The 18802-nt window shown below is 43.3% G+C and overlaps 1 protein-coding gene and 1 long non-coding RNA gene across 12 annotated transcripts in view; one reads left to right on the top strand and one right to left on the bottom strand.

Moving 5' to 3' along the window:
* The window catches only part of LOC142073160 (uncharacterized), a 130757-nt gene that overhangs the window by 68605 nt on the left and 43350 nt on the right, over positions 1-18802 (bottom strand). The gene's annotated exons all lie outside the window — the stretch shown is intronic.
* Positions 1-18802, top strand: part of KCNMB2 (potassium calcium-activated channel subfamily M regulatory beta subunit 2) — a 234427-nt gene that overhangs the window by 184443 nt on the left and 31182 nt on the right. Inside the window, exon 1 of one of the 10 annotated variants that reach the window (XM_075132102.1) lies at positions 768-787. The exons of the other annotated variants lie outside the window; for them this stretch is intronic. The gene's annotated coding sequence lies outside the window, so the exon portion shown is untranslated. Of the gene's footprint in view, positions 1-767; positions 788-18802 lie in introns of those variants that run through there. 10 annotated transcript variants of the gene reach the window in all.

The raw sequence follows: 18802 nt of genomic DNA, 5'->3' as shown, positions 1-18802 counted from the left end.
AGGTTAAGCTAACTCAATTGAATGAGCACAATTGCAGAAAAGAACCATTTTGCCTATCAAGACGGGGCCTGAAGAAGAGCAACATTTCTGGTGAAATCTATCTTCTCCTTCTATTTGTTTTTTAATGGGGAACATGATGATATGTCCCAGGAGCAGCTTTGCAATGAGAGATCTGTAATGTGTGTGTGTATCCCGGTGGAAGTAACCTTCAAGGTCAGTGTTGAAAAACAGCATCACTTGGGTTTGATTTGAACGTTCCTTGTGTGATTACCAGAGCTCAAGGGAATATTAGAGAGGCATGGGCAAGGGGTTGCATACAGAGAGCAGAAAGGTGAAAAATGAAAAGGAGGCTGCTACACTTCCCTAAAATATTCAGCAGGCAAAATTAACTCACTTTTCTCTGCTTCCTAATGTCCATCTCCTCATTTAATCAACAGCAATACTAAATTCATTGTAGAAGCTTTTTGTTGTTGGAGAGAAAGATGGATGAGCGCCTGCCGGGGGGAATACTGGGAGTGTGGAGTAAAAGATTAAAAAGGAAGAACAGGATTTGTCAGATGAAGTTTCTCTGAACCAGTTCCCGTTGGAACTCGAGGGCAGGCCCAGGCTTCCACGGTACTGCATGGTCTGCAGCAGTAGATGCGAGTTTCCGCAGCTTTGAGTTGGTTGTAATTTCCCGCATAACGTTTGGCAGGTTTGGATGGTGAACTTTTCCTTTGATCCTGATCATTCCTGTCATTCCACAACTGTTGGATGGCAGCTGGCCTGTGCGATGTTTCAGGACCCGGTAAGCAAACTATTCTGATCCCCATCCCCCACCTCCCTCTCTCTCTCTGTCTCTCAGCCTGAAGGGCCATGGAATATTCAGAGTAGCAGACACATACACAACACCCATTGCTTCAGATGCTGTGTGAGCCAATGGAAATAATGAGCACAATAAAGCCCTGCAAACACATGAAGCCTTGGGCATCAGTGGTGCAATCCTGCAGCCTTGAATAAAGCCATCAGAATACTGCGATGACCAAGTCCAGTGCGAGGCCAGGTGGCTCTCCAACTTGGAAGTGGCCCATACGATAAGCAGTAAAGGGACATTTATCTGTGTCTCATTCCTTGATCATGAGTACTCATTGCCTATGGGGCAGATTAACTAGCTGCCTGCTTTGTGAGTTTCCCATAGTTCTCCAACATTCAGCCCCGAGAAGAAAGAGTGGCAAATGCAGGTGCCAGTTGGTGCTGGCCAATAAAGCATCACAGCTTTCATAACCTTGTATATGTGGGAGGGATGGACGAAGCTTGTCCCATGTTTGTCCAGGGAAGGGTTAAAGTCTTATTCCAGACCAAGAAGTTAGCAGGTGTTTTTCCTCAGCAGAGGCACCGCATGGGAACTAATGTGAGAAGGGGTGGACTAGGCTTACTGGTGATGATTCCTCTTCAGGAAGAGGTGTTTGGACTCATTGGCTTCAGAAGCTGAATTGAAAGGGAAGTGGCTGTGTCCTGATGCAAGAGAACATTTTGGGACTAGCTGCAGTAAGCCAGCCTTAGTTTCCTTTGAAATACTCAGGTGTCAGGAAACCTCACTTCCTTGTTTTGTATAGACTGTGGCTGTTTGCTTTGCATTTGACTTTGGATACAGGATTTGTTTTACTTGTTGCTGAGAGCTGAGGAAAAGCGCTTCCCAGAGGCAGCTGCTTGCATTGCACGTCAAGCTTAACTGGTCCCACATAACCCAGGAACTCTGTTGTATTTTCTTGAGTGCCATCTCCTGGTAACTTACCTAGTAACTACATATACACAGACATAAAGTATAATACTCATAGCAGCTGATCAATTCCCACTACAGGATCTCGATACATTAAGGAGAGAGTTGGGCTGGAGCCCCAGAGTTTGGATGGGGGTGTGTTGGATCTTGGATTTAGGTTTGTTACATTACATGGATATGGGACAGTGTAAAGCTGTATCTAGGTCTGAGTTTCCTCAAATCCTGGTCATGTTGGGATTTGAGATTTTGGTTTGGCCTATTGTAGACATAAATGCCAGATATGAAGTTGGGTGCTAGAGATTGTAACAGACTGTGATGATCCTTTAAAGGTAGGCACAACCCAGAACACCTGTTCTGCAGCCTTGCCCTCTTTAAGGCCAGGTTTCTGAGAGCTGTGTAATCTCCACTAGGGTCATGTGACTGATCTGATCGTATGACTAGGCTGAGAGAAATGCCTGCTTGTAGAAGAGGCAGGAAATAAAAGGCATGTCTGGTCTCATATATCACCACATATATGTCCATTGAACAGCTACTGATTCAGTAAAATATTTTGCCCCACTTTATACCAGGCAGCAAACAGATGGCAAACTATCCCCTTCAGATTTGCCTCTCCTCAGATAGGAACAGAATTCTCTTGTCCACACTAAACAGGGGAACAATGTAGAGTCTTGGTGTATTTCCAAATACAGGCTGCACTACATGACCGCACACTAGTGGGAAGCAGTGTGGGCTAGTGGATAGAGCACTGAACTGGTACTCCAAAGACCTGGGTGCTAGTCCCAGCTTGGCCTCTGGCCTTCTGGGTGACCTTGGGCAAGTCATTTCCCTGGTCTGTGCCTCTGTTTCCCTATCTGTAAAACGGGGCGAATGACACTGATCTCCTTTGTAAAGCACTTTGTAATCTCCTGATGAAAAGTTCTAGGTAAGATCCAGGTGTTATTACTGTCTGACTATGATTGTTACGGTGGGCCAAATTCTGTGGTGCTGTATAGCTGTGCAAGTCTCTTGATGGTAGGGGTAGTGCTGCATATAAGGAATTTGGATGGGATTTAGGAGATCTGGGTTTGCCACAGACTTCCTGTGTAATTATGGACAACATCTTGCTATGCCTCGATTCCCCCTCTGTTACATGGGAATAATGAGGTGCTCAAATACTGTAAACAACTGAAGCAACATTGTGTTTGACCCATTATGATCAAATTTTCACCACTGCATGTCCCTGCTCCTCCAACCCACATCCCCAAACAAGCTGATGTGGAAGTGGCTCAGCAGGGGCATCAAGAACATGTCACAGATGCATTAACGTGGTCCAATTTTTCATAATTCTTCACTGAGCAGCTGTCATATGCATAGTCCCCTAGCCCTTAGTATCACCATTTTGCAGCACTGTGTTGACAAAGCCAATAACTCAAACTGCTTTCACCAGTACACCTGACTAAGACACACTCACCATGCCCCTGATATTGGGGAGTGTCTGGTATTGTATATTCTGTCATTCCACTCAGTTCCTAGCAAGCACCTAAAGTGTAAATGGCTTTATACCAGTGCAAGTGTTCTCCAAGCATGTCCTGTATGGCAGTCATTTACATTTCTATCTCTTTGGTGCTGCCTAATTGAGACAGGGCAGGGCTGAGAGAGAAGTTTTTTTATGTTTGCAGCTCTTACAAAACAGGATGGGCCATAAAGGAAAAAGGTCAAACTATTGCAGCGTTTGTGTGTCATGGTCAGTCTCAGTGTATCAGGATTAACGGAGAGTGCCTGCAACAAGCACATAGCCTCCACTTTTACTTGTAGGAGCTACATCTCCCCGGTTATCAAGAGTGATAAACGCAGGGGAGAGACAGGAAGGAAGAGCCAGGTCATTCAGTGATCATGTTGCATAGCTTCTTCTCACACTCAGTACAGCAAGGGGATTCTAGAGAGGCACATTTATAGTGTGGCAGTTTCCAGCACACACCAGTCAGAGGCAGTGAGAGATCCAGCTGCCTCCTAATTGATGAGGTCTGTAGACTCAGACCCCTCAACAAGTATCTCTTTTGAGTCTAAGGTCTGATCACTGGATGATACTGTGGTCAGATGTAACTCTGTCACGTCAGAGCATTGCTCTTCGGATGATATTATTCACCCCCAGATCTTCTCCTCTCCTTGATGGAAAGGAATTTTCTGCTGGGCATTTTGCACTCGAACTTCAGTACCTGGACATGTGTCTTCCATGAGCTACTAGAAAATAATCTCCTAAAAATGAAATAGGTGTTACATGTCCAGTCTGGCATCCAGAGCATCATGATGAGTTTCTGCTGCAACCAATTTTGTTGCCACAAATTCCCTGAGGCATTCTTGCCCAGCACTATTTAAAAGGGGAACATTCAGTGTGCCCTGGGGAAGTGAAGCATGAAAGTCCTGTTATCACTGACAGAAGTTTTGCCGCCAGTTCCCCATCTGCTGTGCTGAATGTTAACTTCTAATATTGGCACTTCAGCTGAAATAATAAATAGGGGCTCCAAATCAAACAACATATTAGTCAGTCAGATCCTTGGTCAGTGCCAGGCCTTGGTCTGAAAGGATTTGGCACAGACATTCTTGTTTCAGGAGAGTGAAAAGACCAAAGAAAATCACATTGTAACCTTTTGCTGATCTAGGGGAAATGCGAGCATAGAACAGTACTAAATAATGGGTCAAAACCAGAACCATTTATTCCTAGTCTCTGTCAGATTTGGGGGCTCAAATGAAATGGGACCTGGCTAGGAATAACCTCAGGTTTTAGTTTTGCAAAACCTAAGCCACCCTCAAATTTTGCCCATCTCCACGGGGTTCTGCAAAGCTCCTTCTTGCAAATGATATCTAGAAACAGCCTAAAATAGCACAGAAGGCAAGAAAATCATCTGAACAAGGATTAATAGTGGCTTTAACTAGTGTCCGTGCAACTCATGGAAATGTCCATTTATCTCAGCTGAACCAAGGCTGGACCCTTAGATTCTATTGCAAGGAACCATGATTAGGGTGAAAAAAATCTGCCTCCTTATATAAAAAAAAGAAACCATCGTTGTCCAACGGTAATAGTACTGCAGCGTCATTCTTACAAACTGTACGTTTGCTGTAATTAATAGAGATTACAGCCATAGGAAAAATTGCAGCCGCTGTGCCAGCTCTTAGCATAGTTGCGATTTCTGTATTGGGGTATTTAGCCTGAAACTGTTGTGCTTTTTGTTTTGTTTTTTGCTGCATCTTTACATTTCTCAGAACCCTGCTAAAACAGCAAGTGTTTTGTTCTCATTGCTTCTGTTGCCCGGTATAGAAGGGAGATGCACATTGTAGTCTCTCAAGGAGACTTGGCTTTTGTTCTTTCTTATTGTTGGCTTTCCTGAATCTATGCTAAATTGGTTTTAGACTAAAAGTCTGCTATGAAAACATAATGTACCCAAGTTTTGGCTCACCAGCCAACAGGCAGCTCCACTTAGTAAATTATAAAAAGTTTTTTCAGGGTACTATAATGAATCATAGAATATCAGGGTTGGAAGGGACCTCAGGAGGTCATTTAGTCCAACCCCCTGCTCAAAGCAAGACCGATCCCCAATTAAATCATCCCAGCCAGGGCTTTGTCAAGCATGACCTTAAAAACTTCTAAGGAAGGAGATTCCACCACCTCCCGAGGTAACGCATTCCAGTGTTTCACCACCTTCCTAGTGATATTTTCCTAATATCCAACCTAAATCTCCCCCACTGCAACTTGAGACCATTACTCCTTGTTCTGTCATCTGCTACCACTGAGAACAGTCTAGAGCCATCCTCTTTGGAACCCCCTTTCAGGTAGTTGAAAGCAGCTATCAAATCCCCCCTCATTCTTCTGTTCCGCAGACTAAACAATCCCAGTTCCCTCAATCTCTCCTCATAACTCATGTGTTTCAGTCCCCTAATCATTTTTGTTGCCCTCTGCTGGACTCTTTCCAATTTTTCCACATCCTTCTTGTAGTGTGGGGCCCAAACCTAGACACAGTACTCCAGATGAAGCCTCACCAATGTCGAATAGAGGGGAACGATCACATCCCTCGATCTGCTGGCAATGCCCCTACTTATACATCCCAAAATGCCATTGCCCTTCTTGGCAACAACAGCACACTGTTGACTCATATCCAGCTTCTCGTCCACTGTAACCCCTAGGTCCTTTTCTGCAGAACTGCTGCCGAGCCATTCGGTCCCTAGTCTGTAGCGGTGCATTGGATTCTTCCGTCCTAAGTGCAGGACTCTGCACTTGTCCTTGTTGAACCTCATCAGCTTTCTTTTGGCCCAATCCTCCAATTTGTCTAGGTCCCTCTGTATCCTATCCCTACCCTCCAGCGTATCTACCTCTCCTCTCAGTTTAGTGTCATCTGCAAACTTGTGGAGGGTGCAATCCACACCATCCTCCAGATCATTAATGAAGATATTGAACAAAACCAGCCCAGGACTGACCCTTGGGGCACTCCACTTGATACTGGCTGCCAACTAGACATGGAGCCATTGATCACTACCTGTTGAGCCCGACAATCTCGCCAGCTTTCTATCCACCTGATAGTCCATTCATCCAGCCCATACTTCTTTAACTTGCTGGCAAGAATACTGTGGGAGACCGTGTCAAAAGCTTTGCTGAAGTCAAGGAATAACACGTCCACCGCTGACTGTTCCCGATCACTTTCCACTCATCTAAGTGCTTCAGAATTGATTCCTTGAGGACCTGCTCCCTGATTTTTCCAGGGACTGAGGTGAGGCTGACTGGCCTGTAGTTCCCAGGATCCTCCTTCTTCCCTTTTTTAAAGATGGGCACTACATTAGCCTTTTTCCAGTCGTCCGGGACTTCCCCCGATCGCCATGAGTTTTCAAAGATAATGGCCAATGGCTCTGCAATCACACCCGCCAACTCCTTTAGCACTCGCGGGTGCAATGTGACCCAAACATTCACATTCTCTGTAAAAAACTGCAATAAATATATATAAAAATATATCTCTGGTGCCTTTCTAGGGCAGCTTTTTAAGCCATAAGACTGTGTTTTGGACATTGACCTAGCGGCTGGTGAATTTCAAATAGCAAAGTGCTGCATGTGGACAGGAGGTAGGCTGGAATGAAAAGGTGCCAGCCCCGAGAAGTGCTCTTCTGTGAAATGTACTGTATTACAATGTGGCAAAGAGGAAAGATGGTCTTGAGGTTATAGCACTAGACTGAGACTCGGGAGATTTGGGCTCAATTTCTGCCACGAACTTCCTATGTGACCTTGGAAGCCCACTTTGTCTTTCTGTCCTTCCATTCCCTATCTGTAAGGTGGGAGTAATAATACTTCCTTTTTATCTCTCTAGTCTATTTAGATTTTAAGTTCTCTGGAGCAGGGGCACTCTCTTAGTAGGTGTAAATACAGCCCCTAGTACAATGCTGTAATCGGTTTGGTCTTGCAAGGCTGGTTGGGACTGGGTTATGGGATCTTTACAACAACCCTGGACTTTACAGGCGGTAGCACAATTCTGTAACATGCTGGTAACACACAATGACCCCATAAGCAAGACAAAACTGTGTTCTAATACAATGGCCCAACAAGGCTTTCACTGTAATTATTTTATTAAACTAGAACTACCAGAGGGAATGGTGGCTTTCTTCCAAAGTTCTATCTGCACCTTTATGCACACAATTTAACCAAGTGGAAAAAAAGGAAGCCAGAGGCAAGTTCAATCCCCTTGTGCCCTGATCCCCCTGGCTGTTCATGAATGAATGATTACTCCAGATCAGGCCTATCCATTGTCTGCCAGCCAGGACTGTGTCTCTGTTGCAAGATAATATCATTCAAATCCACCCATTTCTTAGTTCCTAAGGTGACAACTAATTTCTGCTCAAAAGTCCTTGTCAGGTTCCAGAAGAGGTACTGTTCATAGCTTGTATTTGCATACATCCCTCCTGAATGCAGAATTGTATCATTCTGTGGCAGGGACAAAGAGGAGACTGATTGCTGATGGAATTGTGACAGCCATTGAGCACACAAAACAAGATTATACTTGCACAGTTCCTTTCATCCAAGGATCTTAGAGCATTTTCCAAACATCAATTAATTGTTCCTCACAATAGCCCAGTGTGTTTAGAAAGAGTGCTACACGTTCAATTTTACAGATGAGGAAGCTGAACGTAAGAATGGCATCACTGGGTCAGACCAATGGTCCATCTAGCCCAATAGCCTGTCTTCTGACAGTGGCCAATGACAGGTGCTTCAGAGGGAATTAATAGAACAGGGAATCATTGAGTAATCCATCCCCTGTCAGCCACGCCCAGTTTCTGGTAATGAGAGACTAGAGACACCAGAGCATGAGGTGGCATCCCTGACCATCTTGGCTAATAGCCATTGAGGGATCTATCCTCCATGAATTTATTTAGGTTTTTTTTTTTAACCCTGTTATAGTTTTGGCCTTTACAGCATCCCCAGGCAATGAGTTCCACAAGTTGACTATGCATTATATGAAGAAGTATTTCCTTTTGTATGCTTTAAACCTACTGCTTATTAATTTCATTGAGTGGCCTCTGATTCTTGTGTTATGTGAAGGAGTAAATAACACTTGCCTATTCACTTTCTCCACGCCAGTCACAGTTTTATAGATCTCTGTCATAGCCCCCTCGTAGTCATCTCCTTTCCAAGCTGAAAAGTCCCGGTCTTCTTAATCTTTCCTCAAAAAGAAGCTGTTCCATACCCTTAATCATATTTTTTGCCCTTCTTTGTACCTTTTCCCATTCTAATATATCTTTTTTTGGAGATGGGACTACCAGAACTGCATGCAGTATTCAAGGTGTGGGTATATCGTGGATTTATATATGATCATTATAATGATACTTTCTATCTTATCTATCCCTTTCCTAATGCTTCTTAACATTCTATTAGCTTTTTCGACTGCAGCTGCACATTGAGCAGATGTTTTTCAAAGAACTATCCACAGTGACTCCAAGATCTCTTTCTTGAGTGGTAACAGCTAATTTAGAATCCATCATTTTGTATATAAAGCTGGGATTATGTTTTCCAATGTGCACTACTTTGCATTTATCAACACTGAATTTCATCCACCATTTTGTTACCCCATCACCCCATCTTGTGAGATCCCTTTGTAACTCTTATCTGATGCAAAGAGAGGGTAAGTGACTTGCCTGAAGTCACACACCGAGCCAGTGGCAGAGCTAAGAATAAAGTGCAGAAGTTCAGATTCCCTGTTCCCTGCTCTGATCATTCATTAGATTACAGGTTTTATAGTCCCCGGCAGTTACTCCACAGAAAGATAGGTTGCCTGTAGTGATAATACGTCTTTAAACTAAACTTGAAGTAAGAAATCCACCTGCTTGTTAGGAAGGCAGTGTAGCCTTAGCTCAGGTCTATAACACCAAAAATCTGGGTTCTATTCCCAACTCTGCCACTGATCTGCTGGGTAACATTAGCCAAGTCACATCACCTTGCTGCGCCTGAGTTTCCCCATCTGTATAATGGGGATAATGATCTCCATTGTCAATAGTGTTGAGGTCACCTCATAGAAGAGCTGTTTATTATTATTCATGTCTAACTGTGTCCCAGAAAAAATCACCAGATATCTGGCACTATAGGTGTTTGTCAGCTATGTATTTTGAGCTCCTCATGCAATTTACTGACCCAGTAAAACTGAACTGCTGTATTTCTCTGGACAGAAATGAAACCCAACAACAACAAAATTAAAAGAGTAAAAAAAGGCAGGCCTAAAGCAATATAGAGTTGTATTTATTTTTTAATTCCATCTCCTATAGCATCCATGATGAATGGTGTGACAAAAGGAACCTAACTGAATTAGAATTTCAGTATGGCCCACATAGACTGTAGCTCTTTCCATTCATAAACGGCACATCTGGGCTGTAATTGCCTGCTTGCTTATCTGCACGTCTCTTTTTAAAGCTAATCCAAACGCCAGACTCAAAACTAAGTAATTCTACAGTGTTCAATCCCCACTGCACGATAGTTTTAGCTTTGCCTCTGCCTTTGCTTTGCTCCAGCTGAGTCCTCTGTGGCACAGGGGTTGAAACAGAGGAGATAAGAAATGATTGTCCCCCTAAAGGAATTAGATGGGTGCAGTGGGAGAAGGAACAGTTGCTGCCATATCTGCTCCTGCTGTTTGCTCTTTTCCTTTGGGGGTTGTTTTGCTGCTGTTTATCTCCTTCCTTCCCCCGCTTCCCTGGTGTATCTCTGCTCCTCCTTTGTCATTTCCACTGGGGTGGGGGGCCTCTTTTTTTTTTTTCTATAAAATCCTCTCCCTCACACAGATCACATCACAAATTCTCCTTCTGCCTCCCACCCACAAACACAGCCACCATCAGTTTTTTAATCTTAGCTTTCCCCAGGTGACACGTGCCGTTGGGTGACATTTCAAAGCCAGGTATTGCTCAGTTAATGAAAATCTCCGTTCTGTTTTCACAAGGCACAAGCAAGTATGTACACTTAGAAATGTGGGAAACTAAGAGCTACAGAAATACACAGGGCCAAAGCCTGCTCCTGCTGAAGTCAATGGCTGAACTCTCACTGACTTCATTAGGGCCAGGATTTGGCGCATGGTCCTTTTAACTTTATCATGGATCCCAAAGCAGCAGTGAGCTCTCCCCCTAATTCTCTGACTTGGATAAACAGCACTCCCCCGGCTTCCCTACTCCTTGGCTGGTATTGTCAGCACACTGTTGGCTTCCCCCCATGTTTCAGTCTATTTTAACCACTAAACTTAATCCTAGGGTAATTATGCCATTGTTTCTACCTTCTCAATCAGAGTACTAGCTTCTCAGAGAGACAGGATGGTCCAGTGGTTAGGCTCCTAGCCTAGGATTTCTAAGAACTGTGTTCAAGGCCCTGTTCTGCCACAGACTTCCTATGTGACCTTGGGCAAGTCACATAGCCTCTGTGGACTTCAGTTCCCCATCTGTAAAAGGAGGATAATAGCACTTCCTTATCTTGCTGCACTGTTGTGAGGATAAATGCATGAAAGTTTTGAGTGGCTCGAATACTTACAGTAATGGGGGCCGGAGATAGATCCAACTGCACATTCCTGTATACAGTAAAGAGTTAACCATTTATACAGTCAAAGAGAATCTCCCTTTAACATATCACTTCACAGTAGACCATTACACAGTATATGCAGAAGAGCTCAGCTCCAGCGTAGGGGAAGATTTTCAACAGTGTGCAGCTCCCAGCAGCTCCCATTGTGACACTCATGAACCTAGGTTCACAAGTAATCCACTCCCAAAGTGCACCCAACTCTTTTGAAAATCTGGTGTCCAAACAGAAGCTGAGCTCTTCTGAAATCTGGCCAATTATATGCCCAGGAAAGCAAGGCTAGAGGAGAAGGTATTTTTGGCATTGAGAAGTAGGATGAAGACTCCAGCTCAAGCTCTATGCTGGAAGCAAACCACCACCAGTCTATGTTCTGGTTTAAGATGGAAATGGAGGGCTAATGCCAGAGAGAACCACAGTTTTTATTTTGCCTGCCCTATGTCCCGTCCTTTCCATGCAGCTCCTGTTTATATGTGACAATGCTGGTCGTGCCAGTAAGATTCAAACACTGACTGTGTGACTCAAACAGTTAGATGTGAACTTCCACCATTGTTGCCTTCAACATCCTTCCTCCTTAATGTAGTCTCCTGAGATCTCTGTTAGGGCTAGATTCCAAACATTAAACTTCTCCACTCAAGTCCCAGTGGGGTTTTGTGTGCTATGAAGACAGTGGAGACTCATGCCTTCCGGACTTTTTCTGCTGCCATTGTTCCTGCTGCTGGACACACCACACAAAGCTGGACCATTTTACCTATAGTCCCTGCCCTCCCTGGCACTCTGGGAGCTTTTGAAATGATGAATATAGTGCTTGTCCAACATGTCATTTCCTACATAAATGCAAATGCGTTTACAATTGACAGGGCACAGAAAGCTTTAAAATGTTTACTGAGTTTTGACAGGCAGAGGTGACAATTATCCCTGGCTGTTCCCCAGGGACAGTGATCCCCGTTGACTGCAGTGCGCCAAGAGATGTGATTGCCACGTGCTGGGACTGCAAACTCATCATCACCAGATGATGATGAGAATAATAAAGGCTGGCTTTTCTTTAGTCATTCAGTCGTCTCAAGGTGCCATACAAATAGCCCGCACAAGTGCAGAGGAGGAATATTATCTCCATTCTACTGAGGAGTAAACTGAGTAAACTGAGGCCTGGAGACATTCAATGACTGGCTAGAGGTCATTCAGGGGATATGTCTATACTGTAGTCACAGAGTGTGACTGCAGCTTGTGTAGACATAACCAAGCTAACTTGAATATAGTTAGCTCAGGTACTGGAGTAGTGAAGCTGTGGCAGAATGTACTTCGGCATGGGCTAGCCACATGAGCAATTACGCAGGGTCCCAGGAAGGCTTGTACGAACCATACTGAAGCATGGGCTGCTGTAGCATCACTGCTCCAGTACCTGAAATAGTTAGCTCAGCTAAGTCAACTGGAGCTGCAGTCACACCCCATGATTGCTGCACAGACATACCCAGAGGCAGAGCCAAGGATAGAACCCAGGATTCCTCAGCTCCTAGTCACAGGTAGTAGCCACGGCACAGCAGTCCCTCCCTTATTGATAATCTAGGGAACATATGGTAGTTGATTGAAGAACTCACTATCACTGATCTACTAAGTAATAGTGACCAGTATAATTCAGTCAGCATCCTCAGGAGAGGGAGCATACCAAAAACTAGCTAGTGACACTAACATTCGGGGCCATGTTTGGGGGATATCAACACAAATGAGGAAGCTGCTCCAAAAAGCCCTCAAGTCAAAAGTGAGGAATTTAAATTCTATACACTCAGCACAGAGGCTTTTAAACAGAGTCACAGTAAGCATGTTTCTCTAAACAAGAGAAGGAGCAGGAAGGCAGAAAGTTACAAAGCAGAGTTAAGTGGCAAGACTCAAGAGGTTGTTCAGATGTATCTTCTCCCCACCGCCCAACATGGAAATCCAGCATTAGAGATGTTTCAGAGTAACAGCCGTGTTAGTCTGTATTCGCAAAAAGAAAAGGAGTACTTGTGGCACCTTAGAGACTAACCAATTTATCTGAGCATAAGCTTTCGTGAGCTGTAGCTCACGAAAGCTTATGCTCAAATAAATTGGTCAGCATTAGAGAAGGAGCATAAACTATGGTAGGTAAAAAGTGAGATGGGAACTGGGAGGTTAAGAGAACTTAGGTGTGGGGAAAGTGACATGTAACCTATGTAGGTTGTGTGCAGGCCTGCAGCATAGGGATATAAATGTGTCACCCTTTCTTCATAGGTCTGTTTTATTCTTGCAAACACTAGGAGAAATATTAATAATGAAATACACGTAGAAAAAATCATAGGCAGTAACCTCAAGTCAAGACATTTTGCCTTTTTAAAAAACAAAATCCTCTTGTTTTCTGTAGCTAGCTAACTCCACCCTCATGTTGGTGACCCCTCATGCCATGTGAACCCCACATTTCAAACTGAGGGTGCCTTTCACTCTGTGGAATTCCCCATTTGGGGTTTGGGAACTACACCTTAGGAAGGTGCAGGAGGAGGGCAGAGAACAGGCAGAAGTCATAGAGCAGCAACATCCTCCATCTACCTTCTTAAGCTCTTCTCAGAGGCAGCATTAGTTTACTGATAGCACCAATCTTTCTCCTCCACAATGCTGACCCCCTCCCACACTGTAGAGGTGGGATTTACAGGATCTAATGACTGACAGGAATGCTTGCTAGCATGGCGCTTATTGGTGCCACTGGTCATGAGACATGCTGGAGAGGAAACCCCAGCTACTTCAACAAAAGGACAAATCCCACAGCTGAAAAATGTATAGCCAGAGGGGCATTCTACATGGGAGTAATTCATGAGATCCCTACAAGCATATACCAATGGAGTTCTGTACACCGTCATTTGCCGGTTGCTTTAATCGGCATTCAGCATTGTGGCTTATAAAATTTTGCAGATAAATAAGAGCTATTTATGTAGGTCATTGTCTTGCACTAAGGTCTGTTGTTCCTATTCTGTACCATTTGGTTGCCCTACAGTAAATGCCAGCACTGAAGTAGAGTCACGCCGTTTGATATTGCCTTCGCCACTGCACGATTTAGTGTGGCTGCTACCGGGGCGTTAAATGTTCCCTAAGTGGTAGCTGTCTTCCACTAATGCAGATGCATTTCCTTTAGCTAGTTGCTTTATAGCTGTTCTTCTTAGATCATGCTGGCTTTACTTCTGTTCCTCTGCATCCCTGATTTGCAGTAATATTTATTTTTGGTAATGGCCTCAAGTCGAACCAGCTCAGCAAATGTTGGCATTAATGTAAAGACCTGCAGGAAGAGCAGGTATTTTGACCCACTTAACCGGGGGGCGGGGGGAAGGGGAATTTTTCCAAGAAATACCACCTTCTGAAGCCTTTCTTCCTGTGAACACTATTCGCCTGAATGCCACTGGTTTTATATGCTCACAGACTGGGTATTTGTTCTTGCTGCTCTGGTATACAATGCAATAGTTTCTCTAAGTACTTTACAGTACTTTAGAGTGCTTTGTATACAGGTGAGTCTGAACCTGCCATCCTTATGTAACACTGACAGACCCTGGTCATTAACAGGTGGGATCGAACCTGGGGCCTCTGGAGCTTAGTGCTTGAGCCTCTATCGCATGAGCTAAAAGCCACCTGGCTGTTAGCTAAGACTGTAGAGCAGACTCATTTTATCTCTCTCTTTAAACAGACTCAGTGCCACTAGATGGGACAGAACACCATTCCCAGAAGGTGTATGGGTTACCCTTACACAGGCAAAACTACCACTGAGTCAAGGAAGAAGGTCAGTCTTGTCTTTAAGGAACAGGACTGGGAGTCAGAAAATCTGAGTTCCATTCTCAGCTTTATTATTGACCTGCTGTGTGGCCTTAGAATCATTGATGCTAGGCTTAGAAAACTCCTTTTGGGCCATCCCTTGAATCAGGCAGGCAAGATCTTAATTAACAGTAATTCCACCACTCTGGGCGATGGTTCCACACTCTAGCAAACCTCATAGCTAAGAAACTTTTCCTGATATTCAGTCTATATTTTCCTCTGAAATGTATCCCATTATTACTCTTATTTATACCCCATCCTGAATAATCTTCCTCCCTGCTTGGTGTCTCAGAACTGAGCACAGCCACAAGTGACTGTCCCTGTCTCTTCAATTAATACACCTCAAAGCTTGTGTTTGTGGGAGGGTGGGATTTGACTCCTGGTTCCAGGTTCTTGCTTTATCTCTGGGTACCTGTGGCTAGGAACACTGCAAAAGCAGACTGCTGAGCCACTAGGAATACTGAATACCTCACACCACTGAATAGTAATTATTCTGTCTAAGTAATAAGTGGTATTGATGGCCTCTTCAACGGGAAGGGTCATGATTGCAGTGCACAGAGTGAAAGGCAGGGAGGAGTAGAAGATTAAACTGAGGGCTAGTAGGGAATCCTCAAGGCTTGAAGGACAGAGAAGACTCCCCTTGGGAGGCAAATGACTTGTTCAGTTGGGAAATATTAGGAGTGTGCATCCAAATACTTCACAGCCTAGATAATGAAGGAAATGGCCATATTCAGGCAAACCCAAACAGCTCAGTGATTATATCTTTATGTGGATGCATGGTTTTCAAAAGCCTTTTAATACCTCACCATTTATGGTGTCAAATTAACACAAGAGCTGATCTTTTTGCAAATTTCCCCCTATCCAAGACGTGAAATGCCATAAGGAGAATTGATCTCATTATTTTGGTGCCATAAATGGCCCACTGAGGCCTCAAAAGAGCCTATTGTTGTCAGAAACCTGAACACAGGCAAACCTCAGACAAACATCAGCCTCTCACGCCTTCCTAAAACATTACCTGTACTATCCTTCTCGGACTCTATACAAAGGTGAAGAATTAGAGGTAATAGGCATTAGAAGCCCATCCAGACACTTAACTCTAACCTTGATAAGTGATGTGGCGTGAATATAGTGCCCTGTGTAATATGCCAGTGAGTTATCGAATGATTTTCAGGGCTGCTCCCTAGAATTACAGTGGGAAGGGCATTGGCCTTGCAGGAACAAAATGATTCTTAGGAATACTCAAACAGTGGGATTGTTCTTTATAAACTGTTTGTGAGGGGGGAGGAAGAGTCACAGTTCTCTGAATCTTGTTTTACTCCTTGTCACCTTCCCAGTGTATTCTCTATGCTAAGGAGACCCTCATGACCTTGAGTCCGTGCAAATACACACACAAATAGCATTTTGGGGCCACATCCTCCACTATAAAAGAAAAGGAGTACCAGTGGCACCTTAGAGACTAACCAATTTATTTGAGCATAAGCTTTCGTGAGCTACAGCTCACTTCATCGGATGCATTCAGTGGAACAATGAAGTGAGCTGTAGCTCACAAAAGCTTATGCTCAAATAAATTGGTTAGTCTCGAAGGTGCCACTAGTACTCCTCTTCTTTTTGCGAATACAGACTAACACGGCTGTTACTCTGAAACATCTTTTCTTGTCTTTGGCTGTCTCATATTAAACTCTTTTTGCCTGATCATCAAAAGCACCATTAAATTTACAGTACTGTACCTGTTATTATTGGTTGTAATGATGACTTGCATGCTGTTGGATTGATCTGGGCTGTAGTGGGCATGTATTTCCAAGTTACTGTCATGGTAAATGGCAGAAGTGTTAGATTAGAACTTAATCCTGCCCCATTAAAATCTATGGGAGGTTTGCCATTGACTTCAGCAGGAGTGGGGCTTTAGTGCATAAATGCTATCATGACCCGATTAGAATGTATATCCATTTTCCTCTAATGGATTAATTCAGAGCTGCTCGGCTATGTGTCACAGACCCTATGCTGCTGAGAAAGATTCTCCTTTCGCTGTGCTTCTGAGGCAGGAAGATCTGAGTTCCATCCCTGATGCTAGCTGGAAGTGCCAAAGGACTATTGTATGCAGCGTAGTGGCAACAATTAAGTTCTAGGCAGCTACCGATGTTTCACAGTCTATTTATAACCAAGGGTGTAAAAATATAAGCTGAAGTTTTTTTCTACTTCTGAGGTGCATTTGTATGTTGGTACCTGTGCACACCATTTAAATGGAGATAGAAACTGCTGAACTCAACATAATATTTCCCTTGAAGTGTGAGTATATAAGAATTACAGCCCTGTGACATCACAACTGTGAGGATAATACCCACAGTGTGTGTGTAATTGCTGTATTGCCTCCCCCATGTTCAGCAGTGGCCAAATCTCCCATGGACAGTTTGCTGCATCCCTAGGACAACAAACAGATCTGAAAGACGTGAACTAAAAAGTTAATGTTCTTCATGCTAAGCACTTGATAGAAAGCAAACATTGCTCCTCTGTGCTTTGTTTCCTCTTTCTAGAGGAGCTAATAACAGCACAGAGCAATTTTGTTTCATAGTCAAATTTGCAGTAAGACATTTTATTTACATAGTTGTGGACCAAAATTGAAACCATTTATCTGAAACATCTTCTCCACAGCTAACTGAAGCACAGAGGCCCAGTTCTGCCACCTTCACTCATGTTAAGCAATACCTTATGACTAGAGCTGAGCAAATAATTAATGTTTTTCGGGTCAGTGGCCAAAAAAAAGAAATTGTTTCATTTCAAAATGAAATTGATTTTTTTTGTTTGTTTGTTTTGTTTCTCTCATCAAATGAAAAACCAGAAAAAATTGTTCAGGTTGAATGAACCATTTGCACATAATTTTGAAATGACATTTTCTAAATGTCATGTTGATTCAAAACAAAATGTTGAAACAGTTCATTTGAAAAATGATGAAACAAACCATTAACATTTCTGAAATTCCCCACCCCCACCCCTTTTTTTTTTTTTTTGGCTGAAACTTATTTACCAAAATCAACCCAAATTAGTGAATAGTTTTGATGACTCTCAAATGCATTTTTTTGGCGCCTCTCAAAATGCATTTTTTGTCATATTTGTTATTTTCCAAAAAACATTTCGCCCATATCTATTTATGCCACAGTAGTGCCATTGAAAGCAGCAGGACTGCTCCTGGAGAATGCTGCTACTCATCATGAGTGAGGATACCAAAGTCTACCCCTAAGAAAATGCAGCACAGGAAAGGGGGTAAATGTAACCCGTACTTGAAAACACTAGTGGGAGTTGGACTCCATTTTAATGCTGTTGATAGATTGCTTACCTCAGTACACCTGGAGCTCCCCAGACCCTGCCCTGGAACAGTGGTGATTTAAATAAAATGGAACTCTGATCCCAAGGACCAATTGGATTTTGCAAAAACTAAAACATGGCCTCCCTTTCCAATCTCCATATTAACCCCATTGAAAGAGGAACATAAGAATTGCCATACTGGATCAGACCCAAAGTCCTTCTAATCCTGTCTCTGAGAGTAGCCAGCATCAAGTACTTCAGAGAAAGGTACATGATATTGCTTCAGTAGGCAGATGTTGGATCATCTTCCTCACAGGAAAGTCTCTCCTAACTCTTAATAATCAGAGATTGTTTTAAGATGTGATTTTGAGGATTTATATCCATTTCAAAACTCTTTTCTTTTTAGTAGATATTATTTTATAAATTTGGAGATGGCTGTCATTCATATAAACGTCCAGTCCCTCTCTGAATCTTGCTAAATTCTAAGCCTCAATAACATCATACGGCAATGAGTTCCACAGTTGCGTTACATGTTGTGTGAAAAAGTATTTCCTTTTATCAGTGGGGCTGCTCCAATACTACGGGTAAATTATTTTGCAGTTTTGGATAAGGACTGGCATTCGCAGTACAATTTGGGCAGGGGGAGGAAGCTTAGTGCAAGGAAAACGCACATGTTGTCTAACCAAACCACTGAACCAGCATATATTAACTTAGTTTCAGATTCCTCCATGTGAAATGTCTCTTTTCCCCTAAAGGCCCTCAGAAGAAGGATCCTGGAGATTTCACACCCCATTGTTCCTGTGAAAGGATTATAATGTATAGGTGACCCTTACAGCTAAAGAAAACACTGAATCAAGTCACTTACATCTGACCTTTGGAGT

This window comes from Caretta caretta, chromosome 9 (genome assembly GCF_965140235.1).
Source record: "Caretta caretta isolate rCarCar2 chromosome 9, rCarCar1.hap1, whole genome shotgun sequence".
Classification (NCBI taxonomy): domain Eukaryota; kingdom Metazoa; phylum Chordata; order Testudines; family Cheloniidae; genus Caretta; species Caretta caretta.
This window is presented reverse-complemented; position numbering and strand designations above follow the sequence as displayed.